The following is a 16,500-nucleotide window of genomic DNA, read 5'->3' as shown; positions in this document are numbered from 1 at the left end:
TGGACCTCATCAAATTTTAAAAACTTTTGCTCAGCAGTAGACCCCGTTAAGAGTATGAAAACACAAATTACAGACTGGGAGAAAATATTTGCAAGTCACATATCTGACAAGGGACTTGTATCTCGAATATATAAAGAACTCTAAAAACCTGACATTAAAAAGACAAACGATCCAATTAGGAAATGGGCAAAAGACACACAGAGGGATTTTATTAAAGAAGATATAGAGATGGCAGAGAAGCAGATAGCAAATGGAGAGCTGTTCAACAGCACTCATGGGTAGAAAAATGTCAATTAAAACCATAAGGAGACATACTTATCAGAATGATCAAACTCTAAACTAGTAATAACAGAAATGCTAATAAAGATGGGGAGAAACTGCATCATCACTGGTGAGAAATGTGACATAATACAGTGTCATATAATTTTTAGAAAACACTGTCTGGTTAAAAAATTCTGGCTGGATGCTAGTCCGTTCTCCAGGAATCCATCTATGCCCACATCCCAGCCACCTTCTTATTGGGCTGACCACTATACACCTGTCCTCATCACCCCAGGGCCAGCCCCGGGCAGCCCCTCTGTCCCAGAGCCCAGTGAAATGACTCAAATCAGCCAGCCCAAAACTTGTTTACCCTGCTTTGCCCATTCTTTCCTGCGGAAATCACAACAAAGGTGTTGACCACAGTTGTCCCCTCTCGCTGCCTCCTGACCAATCCTGGTGTTTCCCTGTGTGGCCCAACGTGGAGTGTCACATTCTCCTCATTGAACTTTGAGGAATAATACTATAAAATTCTTTGTTTTTTCTCTCTTGACCTATGTCTGGCCTCCCCTAAAGGAATACAGTTAAAACATACAGCCACTCTTAGGAATGCCTGGGTGGCTCAATCATTCAAGCATCTGCCTTTGGTTCAGGTCATGATTCCAGGATCCTGGGATCGAGTCCTGCATCGGGCTCCTTGCTTGGTGGAGAGCCTGCTCCCTCTGTCTGCCTTACCCCCTACTTTTTATATATATATATATGATATATTAACATCCAGCCACTCTGGAAAATAGTTCCTATTAAAACTAAAAAAGTGTAGTTATCATATGTACCAGCAATGCCACTCTTGAGACTTTATCACAGGATACTGAAAAATTATTTTCACACGGAAGCTTGCACGTGAATATTTAGTAGCCTCATGCATAATAGCCCCAAACTAGAAATGACTTTACTGTCTTTCAACTGATGAATGGTTAAATAAACCGTGGTATGTCCTTACAGTAGAATACGACTCAGTGGTAAAAACGACAAAACAAATGAACGGCGAGGAAGTCATGCAAAGCCATTTCTGAAGGATACATACAGCATAATTCCATCTATTAGCATTTGTGAGAGAACAGAATTAGAGAGATGAGGTTAGTGGTTGACCCCGGCTAGGGATGGGTGGGGGAGGGAAGGATGTGGCTATAAGAAGGCAGCACAAGGGAGTATGGAGGTGAAGTTTCAATTAAGTATCCTGATTGTGCCACAGCTACACATGGGACAAAATTACACAGAGCTACACACACACACACACACACACACACACACACACATGCTTGCACATGCAAATGCATATAAACTGGTAAAATCCAAATATCAAATTCAGTGGTTTGTGCCTACTGTTAGCTTTCTGGTCTTGACATTGTACTATAACTATGCAAGATGTGAGCATCAGGGGAGGTTGGGTGAATGGTGCATGGGACCTCTTGGCACATTTCCTTGCAATCTCATGTGATTCTATAATTAACTTAAAATAAGAAGAGTGTGTGTGTGTGTGTGTGTGTGTGTGTTAAGATTTTATTTATTTGACAGAGAGAGGGATTTCAAACAAGGGGAGTGGGAGAGGGAGAAGCCAAGCAGGGAGACTGACGCGGGTCTCAATCCCAGGAACCTGAGCCGAAGGCAAACGCTTAATGACTAGGCTACCCAGGTACCCCGAGAAGTGTTTGTTTGTTTGTTTGTTTGTTTTTAAGTGGAAATGGAACTCCTATGAAGGAAAATAAGCAAAGCCAAACTTCAAAATCCTCAGAAATTGGCATCAGTTACATTAAAAAAAATATATATATATATATATATACACACTTTTTTTTTTTTATTCTTTTAGAAGAGTTATCCTGTGGTCCCAGGACAATTTACCCTTTTGACCTCTAGAAAAACTTCAAAAAGAGGAAATTGAGAGGATGGTGGCTACCCAGCAGTCACTGGTTCTTGCCCGTCTGGTTTTCTAGGAACACTTCTCTGGAAGTAAAGTTATTGGCCCAACCGCCTGGCAGTCCTTTGCCCACTGGCCTCTATAGCTTTCTCCTTACCTTCTGGAAGGTCTATTTTCTTTTGTGATCACAATCGACTTGGGAATTAGAGTGCCTGCTTCATGCTGGTGCAGGTTTGAGAAACTGGCTGTTGCTTTCAGGGTTAAATAATGGAGTTGTGGGCCATATTGGTTGTTCCCTTGGCAATATATTTCCCTCCAAAACCTACTAGGCTTCCATTCTATTTGTGCTTTATTAATTCCATATGAGAGTACTCCTAGCCAAAGATCTTGCCTGGACACAGTTTTAAAATCTTAAGACTTGAGTCATTTCCTTGTTTGCTCTTGTAGTCTGCTCATCACCAAATTTCACAATCTAATGAAATTGAGGCCATTTTTAAAATAATCAACTTGGTTTGGAAGGCAACACTCTCGATCTACTTTTCTGTCAGCAAGTTTTTGGTTTCTGCATAACAGGACATCAATCTTATCTCCTGCCAAATACACAACTCGATTCTGAAGGAATTCAGCCTAGAGCTGGTATGGTGTCTCTCCTCCATGAAGCGCTCAGAAACTAGGCTTCTTCCAGCTTCCATTTTTATTCTGACTTCATCGGCTCATTCTCATGGTCTAAGATGGCAGCTTCAAGCTCCAGGTAGTAGGACAACAGAAGGACTAAGGGAAGGAGGCAGTGATAGATGGGGCCTTCCTTGGGGACAGGAAGAGGATGTATGCTTTGTTGGAAGAGGTATGCATGTGGATATCTGGTACCCAGTGGGGTGATCATGGCTGAGATGGTCATTCAACAAAATTCATGCTGTTCCCTCCATTGTATAGATTCATTGCTAAGACAGAATCAGCTCAGACAGAATCAAGTAAGTTCTTTCCCAAGCTTGTGAAATCTTTCCCAAGTCTTTTTTTTGCATTTGGTGGGATATGTGACTAGTTCTCATCACTGGAGTGTGGGAAGGAGTGCTATGGGTGGCTTCAAGCTCAGCTAGCTCTTTCTCTGTCCTGTTTACCAGGTAGATACAGAGGGCTTCAAAGCCTGGAGCAGGGATTCTTGACATATTTTATGCCACGAGGCTTCTTGGTGTCTAGTAAAGTCTATAGACCCTTGTACAGAACAATGTTTCTTTTTAAGTAAAAAGCATGAAATAAAATACATAGGATTACAGGGGTGCCTGGGTGACTCAGTGGGTTAAAGCCTCTGCCTTCGGCTCGGGTTGTGGTCTTGGGGTCCTGGGATCGAGCCCCGCATCCAGCTCTCTGCTTGGCGGGGAGCCTGCCAAGCAGGCAGCTCTCTCTCTCTCTCTCTCTCTCTCTCTGCCTGCCTCTCTGCCTATTTGTGATCTGTCAAGTAAATAAATAAAATCTTTAAAAAAAAATACATAGGATTACAAAGGAAATCAGTTACTCCAAAATACAGTTACGAAAATATTCTAAGCATTATGACATAATATTTATGCATTTGAATAGCATATCAAGTAACAAGATCTACTGGAGGCTCTAATAGCTACCACATTTTCAAAGTAGTAGTTGAATGAGAATGATAGTTCAAGATATCCCCAACATTTTCAGTTAGGATGATGACAATGTTTTCCAGCTAGAGAGGGTTGTTCAACATCGTGAATATACTAAATACCACTGAATTGTACGCTTTAAAATGGTTAATTTGGGGCACTTGGGTGGCTCAGTGGGTTAACCATCTGCTTCTGGCTCAGGTCATGATCCTGGGTCCTGGGATCAAGCCCCACATCAGGCTCCCTGCTCTGTGGGAAGTCTGGTTCTCTCTCTCCCTCTGCCTTCCACTTTCCCTGCTTGTGCTCTCTCTCTTTCTCAAATAAAATCTTAAAAAACAAACAGTTAATTTTAAGTTATGTGAATTTCACCCTAATAAAAAAAAAAAACTTCATTATGTGTGTGTGGGAGAAGATCTCACCAATGATTATGATAGGATATTGAACTGTCAGGCTTATGACAGTTTTCCACTGGTGATAGTTACAGGTACTACTCATTTTCCTGGGATTGTTACCTAGATTCAAAATAGCAGGAAATGTGAAAATATTCTCAAATGGGTACAGAGCCTCCCACCTTGAGGTCTGTGCATAGATCCCTTGGGAGTATATGGGCCCTCCCCCACCCCCCATAAGAACTGTTGTCCTAGGGGATGACAAAGCCACAAGAGGAAGGGGCCCAGGTCCCCAGATCTTTCTACATGGAAGAAAGTCATCTGCTGAAAGGATTGTTACACAAGCAAGATATTTTGCATCTATTTATTAGAGCAGTGAGCATTACCCTGAGGCAGTAAGTTCCTATTTCTGCTTGAATTATGAGTCAGGTTTCTATTCTAGAAACTGAATCAATCGTAAATCCTAATAAATTCAGAAAGTGACCCACAAATCAAATTGTTCATAAAGAAACTTGAGACTTTTGTCACCTCAGCGCCCCGAAGAAACCCCATGGCCCCAACCATCTCTGGAGAGACCCACATTCAGTCTCCTGGCATCACTCCAACACCCCACATATCCCATAATAAGTAGCAAAGGAACAAATTATTTTTTGTCCAGAATAGTATCAGTGATTAATCTGCCCATAGGCTTTAAAACAAATAACCCTAATGGCTGCCCTACATTTGGACTTTCAGTCTCAGAGTCAGTAAGTACCTCATCCAGTAAGCATACTTGAAGGTGTTTGGGTGTGTTTATTTGTTTTGTTTCATTATTTAAGGCCAAAGCAACTGCAATCAATTCAAATCTCTAGGGAGTGTGGCTGGAGCGGGGCCAGAGTTGAGATATCTACTTTCTTCTTCATGCCTTTCTGCTGTTTGATTTTAACTATTTTTTAAACCATGACTGCAAATTAGTTTTATAACAGGGAAAAGGGGGTTTTGGTCTCAGAAAAAACAAAAACATACGCTTAAAAACAGAAATGGATTTGCAGCTTTTCCCTGTTCCCATTAATTCTCTAACGTGAGTCTTCAGGGAGTGCATCCAAGCTCTGAAATAGAAGAGCCCCAACCTGCCTCCCACATTCTGAGGCATGGAAGCACCTTCTCCTCACTCTGTATTAGGAGTGAGACCAGGACTGGATGGGTTCTTGGAGAAGCAGCTGGCAGGGGGTCTGAGCAGCTGCAGCTGGTAGACCTCTGCTTCTCCCTGTATCATTCCTTTCTTCTGGCAAAAGTATCCTCAGTTTCTTGGGTACCCCCCAATTCTTTCCATATGTGCTTTGAGTGAGCTTGAAGACAATCCAGACCCAAGAGTGGGTGCGTGACTTCTTCCTGGCCAGGGTAGGACATTGACCTGAACGTGACATTTGGTTCAGGCATGAAGATGATAGTCAGATCCAGGATGTCTATTTATCTGCTGAGGGAAGCTCTCCCACTGGGTTTGGACCTGGTAGGAGCTGGGATCCATTCTGCTTCAGGGTGTCCCCTGATGACAGAATCAATGTGGAGATGAGCAGAACTGAGAGAGGCATTAGCCCCCAGATCAAGCCACACCTAAAGCTTGTGTATATTTCCTGGCCTTCTAAAGCCATTTGGGCCAGGAAACTACTTTCTTATCTTAAGCTGTTTGAGTCGGGTTTTCAATCAACTGCAGGTTAAAACAATGGGCAAAGGACCTATATGGAGAAAACTGTGGCCTGGAGGCCTTGAGGCTGGAGAAGAGACAGATGGCCAGGGTGGATCCATGTCTTCCACACTGGGTGGGGATGAGGGATTTTGGTCATTAGTTCTGGTCCCTAGCCAGCAAGTCTCCGCCCTGAGAGAAGGCATCAGACTGTCAAAGCTGAGTGGCCAGGATCCATATTTTGGGCTCACCAAGCAACCTCTAGTGTGACTTTGTACTTCCTTATGGGCTGAAGATGTGCAGATCTTCCACAGCAAACATTCTGGTTACACAGTGGTTGGCTTTGTCTTGTAAATAAACCTTGGAACCTGTTTCATTAGACAGCCTCCTGTGAATTTTAGTTACTATAGTCAGTTTGACCAACTCTGCCCATCCCCACCCCAAATGGTGGGGTGCCTGAGGTGACAGTGACCAACTCTTCTAGAGAAGCCTTCCAAGAGCGGTGAGGTGGAATTTGCTCCTGTTCTCTGACGACTCTAGTTGCTGGACCTATAAAGTTATGGTCCAGATCCTACATTGATCCTGAGTTTGAATTCCAATGCTCCAGCCATGCGTGAGAAATAGACACCAGAGCAACATCGGTGATCAGGGCTGGCATTCAGCTGTCTGTCTTTACTATTTATCCACCCACCCACTATCCAATACATTAAGTGAGCATCAGATTAGAAGTATTTTGATCACAAGTGGTAGAAGCTCAACTCTTAGGCAAAAAATGCATTCATCAGACATGTCCTTGGGAAAGGTCACAGGCTAAAAGGAAGACTACCACAACTGGGACGTTGGCATCCAGTACCAAGGCTTTGTGTCATCAAGACATTTTCTCTTTATCATCTGTCATCTCTCCACGTGGTGGGAAGATGCGCTGGTCGCCACCATTTCATACTGTCCTCACTTAGCCTCCCAGTGGAGCCAGGATTCTCTTCCTATTTTCATTAATTGATCCCAGATGGGTCCTGTTTGGGTCCCATGCCTACCCCTGGGCCTGAGCAGTAAGGTTCTCATAACAGAGGAAGAAACTGGGAAAACCTGCAGGTTGGAAAGCCTCAAAAGCAGCCCCAGTTGGTGATATGAAGGCAACAACATGAGCCAGACTTATGCATAGCTCACTGCCTGGTAGGGGAGGTGAGAACATCATCTACTAAGTGTCCTCATGGAGGGAAAAATGGTGGGGTGCCTGAGGAGACAGTGACCAACTCTTCTAGAGAAGCCTTCCAAGAGCGGTGAGGTGGAATCTGCTCCTGTTCTCTGGCTGAGGAACCCCTTCCCCACTCTCAATGCATCTGGTTCATGTGGGGCTGACCTCACACCTTGCTGCATGGGGAAGAGATGGGGCTCAGGCCAGGCCAAAGAGAGCCTGTCCTGGACTTTTTGCTGGAACAATGAGGAAAGAAGTACCCTCTCTACCCATGCAGAGAAACTGGTAGAATATGGTAAGAACAGATGCTATTGACCATCTTCCCTGCCTGCTCACAAAGCCTGTGTGAGGACAGTTGTGTGGAGGAGCACAGTGAGGGGGATGGTGAGTGAGATTGATTGTTGATGACATCACATGATGCCTGAAATTTTCAGTTATGGGACACCTGAAGGCATAATGATCTCTTTCTGCATAAAGCCCTTTTGAGTTGGAGTTTTATAACTTGCAATGGGAGGTGCTGCCTAACACGAGGGGCTCTTTGATGTGAATCTGGAAAGCAAGACATTAGATGGTTTCTCTTCTGAAAGAACAGGATGTGCTCAGGCAGGGCCACTGGTACCTTGCCTACCGGGATGGCCCCAGATAAGTCCATCTTCCCTGTATGTGTGTGCAGCTCCTGCCTTGCTTCCGTCTTCTCTTCCTGAATCTGGACTGGGCTTGTGACTGCTCTGACCAATAGAACACCAAGAACATGATATTCCTCAGAAGGCCTGCTGCTACCTCCCTTGTGGAATCCTGGGTTGCTAGGTAGGACATCCTGGGGGCTAGGGAGAGGCCCCAGAAAAGCAGGAGGATGAGACATTATACAGAGATAGAGGTCTCCTTGGGGGGCCCTGATGTGGCAGACACTCAATCCCTAGCCACCATCTCACAAATAGACATGAGACCCCACAGTGAGACCAGCAGAACTGCCTAGGTGGGCATCAGAATCATGAGATATAAAAAAAAGATGTTTTATGCACCAAGTTTTTGGTTGCGGACTCCCCTCCTCCATACACACTGTGCCAGCTGTAAAAAGTAGTTTCCTCTGGGCAAATTACAAAAAGGCGTCCCTCTGTCCAGGCTAAAACACAGGTTGCCGGGGCACAGTACTCAAATGGGGGTAGAGACCCAGATGGATGTCAGCCCCTCAGCCAGGTGATACTGAATAGCAGGGACTGCGGGGCCAGTACTGGGAGGTCTGGGGTTGAAGGATGTGGAGGGATGCCCAGAGGTCAGTCTGCACTTGTTTTCTCAATCTCCACTCCCCCACCTCCTGGGGCTTTGGTGTTGCTCTGCCCTGTCCACAGTCCTCTGGCACTTGAAGACTGCGCTGTCACTTGATTTCTTGGAAGAATACAGGTCATGCTGAAGAGAGGCAAGCACAGAACTCCAACAGCTTTGGTCCTCCAATCTTCTCCTTGCTCTTCCAGTTCTCTGCTGCACCAGCAGAAAGCAGCCACCCATTTCCATGTCCTCGTAGCCCAAGTCGGCCTTCAGGGAGGGGGTGTCTCACTTTGTTGCTGTTGTTCACTCCCGGAACCCTTTCACACCCACTTCTTCAGGGTGGATTTTTCAGGAAGGAGACCATGGCCCATCTTCGTTTGCCCTGTAGTGGGTAGACGGCGATGCTTTTCCTCCTTACCACGACCCTCGGCTTGGGTGTCTATAGAGGATTTGTTCGTTGGATGTTTCTCTCTTTTCCTAGACTGGGAGCTTACTCGGGACAGGGTGGAGCCTAATACATCTCGACATTCTGTCTCCAGCGCAGGGCCTCAACCAGCTAAGCAGCTGGTTAACCAGCTAACCAGCTAACATGCACCGAGGCCCGCACCATCACCATCGATCTCTGCTCACCTCCAACAACCACCTGCACCGAACCGCTGGATTCCCGAAGGCAGCCGCGGACAGTTTCTTGCGCTGGGATCCCACCAGCAGAACTGTCCCTTAAGTTACGGGGCCGAAAGGGGACGCTAATTAACGTTTTTCTGCATATTACAGGCAGGAAGGAGCATCACGCGTCTGACTGTGCACGACCGAGTGTCTCCTCTCGAGGCCGATCACAGGCGCTGGCTCAAGTCCAGTAGGAGAGCCGGTGCGCGTCTCCACGCGACGGCCGGCAGAACGAAGGCGCAGGGGATAGAGGGCAAGGAGCGGAGAGAGGAGACAAAAGTGAGCAGCCCAAGCCCAAAAAGGGCGGCGGGGGGAATAGACGCGGAAAAGGGAGGCCGGTGGAGAAGAGGAGAGAGCGGAGACGGAGCAAGAGAGAAGCCGCAGAGCTGAGCGCTAAGGCGCTCGCGCCGGCCCGGCCCGGCCCACCTTCGCCCAGCGCGGGGGGACACGAGGGGGCGGGGCTTGGCGAGCGGCGTGCGGAGCGAGCCACCCCTCCGGACCACGAATGGTCGCGCCCGGCGGCGGCGGCCAATGGGCGGCCGGGATGTTGGAGCGGCGGCGGCGGTCCGGGAGCTCGCTGGCTGGGGGGACGGCGGCCGCCGCCATGATGCTTGTTTGCTTTCAATGAAAACGAGGGGGGCGCGAAGGAGGAGGCGGCGGCGTCGGTGGCGGCGGCGTCGGCGGCGCGGAGGCGAAGGCGGCAGCGGGCTCAGCGAGGAGGGCGAGGCCGGAGGCAGACAGGGCGGGAAGGCGTAGTGGCGGCCCGTCGGGGCGGCTGAGGCGGGCGGCTGACGCGGTGGCGCTCGGAGGGGAAACAAAGAGCGGCGGCTGAGGCGGCGGAGGAGCGGCGGCGGCGGCGCTGCAGCAGCGGGCGGGACTGGTATGGTGGTTCCACAGGTCAGACCCCGCTGCACTCACAGGGAGGAGGCGGCGGCAGCGGCGGAGGAAGGCGGCGCACCCCGAGAGGTGAGCGAGCGGGGCCCGAGGCCCGGTCGGGCGCTGCTCCCCGCACTGGCCACGCACGGGCCCCCGCTCCGTCGCGGCGCCCGGGACCGAGGCGCGCGGGGCAGTGGCGCGAGCCACTTGAGTTCTGTCGGCGATGGAGCTGGCGGCTCTTGGGGGCCTCTGGACGCGCCGCCGTGGTGATCTGGACGGGTCCCAGGCCGCGCCCCCCGCGCCCGGCCGGGGGGCGGGGGGCGTTGATTGACGGCGAGGGCGGGGGCGCGCAGGGGGCGGGGGCGGGGCGCCCTGGCCCGGGGACCCCGACTGCGGCCGCCCCGAGGCGGCGAGGGGGTGTCCGGGACTCTTGGCCAGGATGGTTGGCAACTTTGGCCGAGTGGCCGTGTGGGATCGTGCGTCGTGGAGTGTGGAACTTCGCAGTTACCGCAACGCGGGAAACCAACTGTTGACCCCCCCCCCCCGCCGCATCCCAAAAGTACTTAAAATTCAGTTTAACGCAGATTTCCGGGGAGGGGATGGGAGTGACAGGACCTGGCTGAAGAGGCACTTAGCGCCAGATGAAGGGATTTCTAGTATTGCTCACAGCTTGGAGGCAGCCCTAATTACTTTGAAGCAGTTTTCTCCTGTAACCGCAACCTGGGTCTCTTCCGTCCTTCCTTCCTATTTATTTATTTGACAGAGATCACAAGTAGGCAGAGAGAGAGGGGGAAGCAGGCTCCTCGCTGAGCAGAGAGCCCCCCCCCCATGGGGGGCTCCATCCCAGGACCCTGGGATCATGACCTGAGCCCAAGGCAGAGGTTTAACCCACTGAGCCACACAGGTGCCCCTCTCCCTTTTTATTTCTAAACGCCAATGGTCATTTTCTCTGGAAACATCCCCCCCCCTCCGCCCTTTGACGCTCCCCCCCCCTTTGACGCTTTCCCTCCCTCCGCTTCCCCAGGGAGTCTGCTCTTCAACACCTATGATCTTTAATTGTTACAGCAGATGTCAACATTGTGAATAGTCCTCTTGCTTGACCTTCTTGGATTTACTGTGTGAAGCTGACCCGGTTTAAACAGTCTGCTTGAATTTGAGTTCCCATACTTACCTGTTTTCTGGGTGGGTTGTCTCACTAGTGCTAGTGTGGAATTTCTTGCATTCTTGTGTCTGGAGGTTTGACTTTGCAGAGGAAGGAAGGGAATATGAACAAGTGAGAACTAAAACGGGGCCGCAGTAACTTTGGGTGTTTATCACAGCACGCTAGAGTTTACCATTTCACAACAGTTTTGTAGGCTCTCGGGGCTGGGGCTGGAGTGGTCATGCGTCAAAAGGTTCTGAAGACTTTCTTTGTAGTTGTCAGAGCAGTTACCACCGTCTTCAGAGTGTGATGACTTTAGAATGACAGTTGCTCAGTATTTTTAGACCAGTGATCTAGTCCAATCAACCTGCTCTAAACAAAATCTTTGAAAAGCTACCGGTGTGGAAAATGAGACCCAGAAAGGTTTACGTGACTCGCCCAAGGTGCTTGCAGTTAGGAGGGAAAGCACAGGAGAGTGTGAGGTATTTGCTGGAGATCAGTTCTTTGGGGAGGACTGAAGGGTTTTAATGGGTAGAAGTTACTTGTCGTTGTGTCTCTTCAGTTCGCAGGTGAACAAGATACTAAATGAAGTAGTCTGAAATAAGGGTGCGGTAGAAGACATTTTCTCGTGAGACTGAGAAGATTCGTTCTGGAAGTTGATGCTTGCAGAGTTTCAGAAATGTAGATGAAGAAGCCCTTTTGAATGCCTATTTGGTTTGTAGGTGTTTTCAGGTTTCTTAAATCTTGGTGGCACATTAAAACTACAATTATTGGGAAATTTCAGACTGTTTTCTCTTGACTAGAGATGGGGTTGGATATACAACGTGGTCCTGACTGCAAATTAAAAAAAAAGGCATAAATATGCCTTTTGGTCAGTGCTTAGGCATCCCACAATACACACGTTAACCTTCTTGTATTCTGTGAAGCATAAGGTTTTTCTTACCGTAGTGCAGTAGAAAGGGATCATGTATGTAAGGCATACTGGAATAGTAGATGGTCAGTGCCCTCACAGCTGTAGCCCTTGGGCCATGAGGGCTGAGTGACCAGTATCCTCACACTTGTAACTTTCCCAGGTGCAGGGTACACTGGGAAACTCTGCTTTTAAAGTGTTTATCACTTTGGAAAAGTCCAAATAGGTTCGGCTAAGGATATGTATTTTAATGCAGAAGAGACTTGGATTTGTGGGTATGTACACTTTTTTGTTGTGAATGGAACTTTATGTTATTTGTCTAGAAAAAAGTTTCAATTTCAGTTTTCAAATCCGTAGCTTCCCCTTTTGACGTACATTTTTCTTTAACCTTGCCTGCTTCTCACTTTATGAAGGTAGCTATTTTACAACAAAGCATGCTTAAGAAAACACTGCGAAATCAAATACCAAATGAATTAAACTGTAGACCTACTGTACACGGAGCCTGGTGCATTAGAGTTGGAATTCACTATATTTTTGTATTTGAATAATTAAAGAGGAGAAAGTTATTTGGGTCCAAAATGGGAACTCATATATGCATTGCCTAAACCTTACCCTTGTGGGGTCTTTATCTCTCCCTCATCCATTTATATTTTTTTGATAACTTCATTTATGTGTCAAGGAATAGTATATGCTGGACACAGCGTCGGACCCTGGAAATTCAGAAATGAATTCTTCATTTTTACTGTGTAGCCTATAGGTGTTGTAGGCGTAAAAAATGCTATGAGAGAATGGAAGAAAGGTTGAATGAATTTGTGGAAGGTGTGGGACCAGTTTACAGAAAATAACACAGAATAGGTGTTTGTCAAACTGGGGTGAGGGGGTCATTTCAAACAAGGGAATGGTGGGTGCATGAGGTACCAGAAGTTAGGGTATGGCCCATCGTGAGGTGATATTGGGACAGGGAGAGGGACTGGAGATGAGCCTGCAAAGCTGTGTCCTAGATTTTGAAGGACCATGCTTGCTCATCTAAAACTGAAGTTCATATCTTTATCCTAAAAGAAGGGAGCCAAAATATTTTTATTAGGGGAGCAAGGTGATTTATATACTATGGGATCAGTGTGGAGGATTGAATGGAGGCCCTACATAGGAAAATAGCATGGGGTTAGTGACTCTCAGTCTTTTTAACTTGGGTATAGTGTTTGTTGTGTTCTGTAGTTCCTTTTATAATGGACTTGAAGGTTTGGCCGATTGCTCTACAGTACAGGGTAATTTAAAATCAAACTGTCAGGATGTTTTAGAAGAAGTTAAAAGCAGTCAAAACAATGAAACCCATAATATGGTATACTTGAAAATTCAGGCAGGGAGAACTTGTTTTTTGAGTTAGTTAGGCTTAGGCGGACTGTGGAGCTCAAGCTGGAGAAAAGTGTTTAGAAGTGAGAGGCACCAAGTTTAAAGGTTGTGAGTGTTCTAATAGTCGGTTGGGACATGAGCTGTATGTATGTGAAACTTGAGCAGAGTTTTCTTTCCAGTAATTTACTATAGTTGGAATATTGAAATTTTCTTTTTTTTTTTTTTTAAGATTTTATTTATTTATTTGACAGAGATCACAAGTAGGCAGAGAGGCAAGCAGAGAAAGAGGAGGAAGCAGGCTCCCCACTGAGCAGAGAGCCCGATGTGGGGCTTGATCCCAGAACCCTGGAATCATGACCTGAGCTGAAGGCAGAGGCTTTAACCCACTGAGCCACCCAGGCGCCCCGGAATATTGAAATTTTCTTAAAGTCTAAGAGCTCATCATACAGCTGATAGTTTATATAATCCATTCTTTTGTGAAGCAGCATATAGGTTCTGAAAGTTACCATGGTATGCATAATTGTACAGTGGAAACTACAGGCTTGCAGGGAAAATGAGATCAAAACACAATGCTCAAAAACTTAGTGGCTCATTGTTAAAAACAAACTTGATGAAAATGGTAACACGGTTTTACACATATGAAATGGCTAAGGAATATATAAATACTATAATAAATGTGGCACTTTACATTGAGAAAGACCTGGTTTGCTTGAGGAAATGGGCATGGAAAGGTTTGCTGCTTTTGAGTTCCTATGAAATGGTAGAAGGCAGGTTACCTGAAATCAAAGGGAATGTTATAGTAACACCAGATGTGGGTGGGTGGGTGTGGCTCATATCACAGAGGGAGAACTGAGGGGGCGGGTAGTGTTTGAGGTGTGTGTGTTTTTTGTATTTCTGCACAGCTCAGTTCAGCTGGGTGCAGTTTTCTACCTTCTTGTAATGTGGTAGATGCAAATGGGAAATGGTATGCAAATGAGAGTTTTGCATTGTGCTCACATTCCCTGATATATCAATCACATTGGAACAAATTCACATTTCAGAACAAACAGTATAGCAGAACTAATTATACTTGAATACAACATTTTAAAATAGTGCTAAAACTCAGTTCCAAAAATACACAGACACCCATATGTCAGGTGCCATGTATAGACTTGCTATCCTTGTGGGGCTTATGGTGTTTTGTCCCAAGTGGATTTATAGTGGGGTATAAAGACGAATGAACCAATAAAGCACTCATCAGGTTATACAGTAATGAGGAATATATACAAAGCATTTGGGGCATGCTAAGGAAGGAAGAGCTAATTCTGCTTGGGAAACTTGATGGAGTCATCTCAGAGGTCTTCGAGCTGAATTTTGAAGGGCAGATAGGCACTTGTCAGGCCAGGTAGGACTTCATGGAGGGGAGGCATGTGCAAAGTCAGGTTACATACAACTTGGGCTGTGAAACATAGGATGCCAGGATGTGAGGGACAGGAAAAGTGGTCAGAAACAGTTGGTGAATAGTCTTAGGCTTTTTCTTGAAGTGTGGGGACTTTAATGGAGATCCATTGAGAGGTTAAGTGGATAGAGGTATGGAAATTGTGACACACTTTTCCAGGAGACACATAGTAAAAATATGGAGATTGGATGAAAAGAGTCAAGAAACTGGGGCCAGAGAGTTCGTTTAAGTCCTTGTGAGAGGTCAAGGACATAATAGGAGCTGGAAAAGAATAGGATAAATTTTGAAAGATACCAGTTAGAATTAGGGACAGATAAGCAATGACTTATAAAAATAGAGTACCATTCAGAAGTTTTTTATCTTGGGTAACTTGGTATGATTTAACTTGGAAAGTAGAGGAAAAAGAGCAGATTTGGGCAAGAAAAGTGGAAGAGCTTGCTTTTGATTCTAAGTTTCACATAGCCTGTGGGATATTTAGGTGGATATGTTTGATAGGTTTCTGGACCAGAGAGTGGTTCGGGATTTTATAGATTTGGTCAGTATATAGTTAGTTTTAGAAGTTAGAAGATCACTTGGGAAGAGTGTATGAACAAATGCTTTTCACCTTTTTGGGGGAGGTAGTGTCCCCATTTGAGAATCAGTTGAGAATTATGGCCCCTGTTGAGGAGAATGAAAGTATACATACCCTTAAGGCTGAAACACACTCATGGAGCTCAGCTTTGTATACGACAGGAAGAGAAAAGGACCAACGGAATCCTTAGGAGCAGCCAACATTACATTTTGGACAGGGCTGCAATAAAATGGTTAACGAGGTAGGAGAATAGGAGTGAGCAAAATTACAGATGCCAAGAGAGTTAGGAGTGCTGAACAAGAGGGAGTTTTCAGTGGTGACAAATGATGGCCAGGTTTAGGGTAGGATGAGTTCTGAGAATGGTTTAGTAGAATATGGCAGTTATATGAATATAAGCAGAGCAAATATTTCTGGGACGGGGGAGGTAGAAGTCAGACTGTAGGTTAGGTTTTAAGCAAATGGGAGGTTAAGAAAAAGGTTACAAACTGCTGTTTGAAAAGTTTAAAATGGAAAAGAAAGTAATAGTTTAAAGAAGAGACAGGGTTGAGAGAAGGTAGACACCTATATTGGTTGCCAGCCTTATGTTTTCTTTAAGTCCAAAACAGGAAATAAATTTCTAATATGTATGTTTACATTTCTGAGTTTCCCCTGATGTATTGGCTTAAATGACTGCTTTTTATTTGGTCACATAAAGTTATGTTCTTTGTGGAATTTTATGGGAGTTCAGAAACAGGAAAATTTCCTTATTGGAGGTGGATCTGATGTAAAATCATAATGTTAGAACTTTCAGTCTTAAGTTAGTGGAAGACTAAAAATTTACTTTTCATACACCTTGCTAAGTTTGTACTTGTCCTGTGCTCAGCAGTCCAAAGTTGAGTTAAATGTTTGATGCACTTTTATTTTATTATTATTTTTTTTTTAGAGAGAGAGTGCAAGTGAGAGAGCAGGGGAGGGGCAGAGGAAGAGGATGAGAGAATCCCAAGCAGACTCCCTGATGAGCAAGGAGCCCTGTGGCCCAATCCCACAATCCCCAGATCGTGACCTGAGCCGAAATCAAGAGTTGGTCCCTTAACCAACTGAGCCACCCAGGTACCCATAAGTGTAGAATAGTAGCAGAGAAGGAATCATCAGGCATAGTAATTTTCTTTCAAAGTTAGTTGCTACAAATATATGCCTTACAAAGCAAGCACCTGGTGATCTAACAAAAAGAAAATAGGCTGGTGATCTTTGTATCCAAAAAGAG

The 16,500-nt window shown here is 46.0% G+C and overlaps 1 protein-coding gene across 1 annotated transcript in view; it reads left to right on the top strand.

The window, feature by feature from the left end:
- The first annotated feature begins 9,555 nt into the window (after window positions 1-9,555).
- Window positions 9,556-16,500, top strand: part of CNOT6 (CCR4-NOT transcription complex subunit 6) — a 68,258-nt gene continuing 61,313 nt past the window's right edge. Inside the window, exon 1 of the mRNA XM_032846851.1 lies at window positions 9,556-9,937. The gene's annotated coding sequence lies outside the window, so the exon portion shown is untranslated. The remainder of the gene's footprint in view (window positions 9,938-16,500) is intronic.

Source organism: Lontra canadensis, unplaced genomic scaffold (assembly GCF_010015895.1).
Source record: "Lontra canadensis isolate GAN:19392208 unplaced genomic scaffold, GSC_riverotter_1.0 scaffold181, whole genome shotgun sequence".
Taxonomy (NCBI): Eukaryota; Metazoa; Chordata; class Mammalia; order Carnivora; family Mustelidae; genus Lontra; species Lontra canadensis.
Note: the sequence above shows the minus strand (reverse complement) of the source record. Positions and strands in the feature narration are given on the sequence as shown.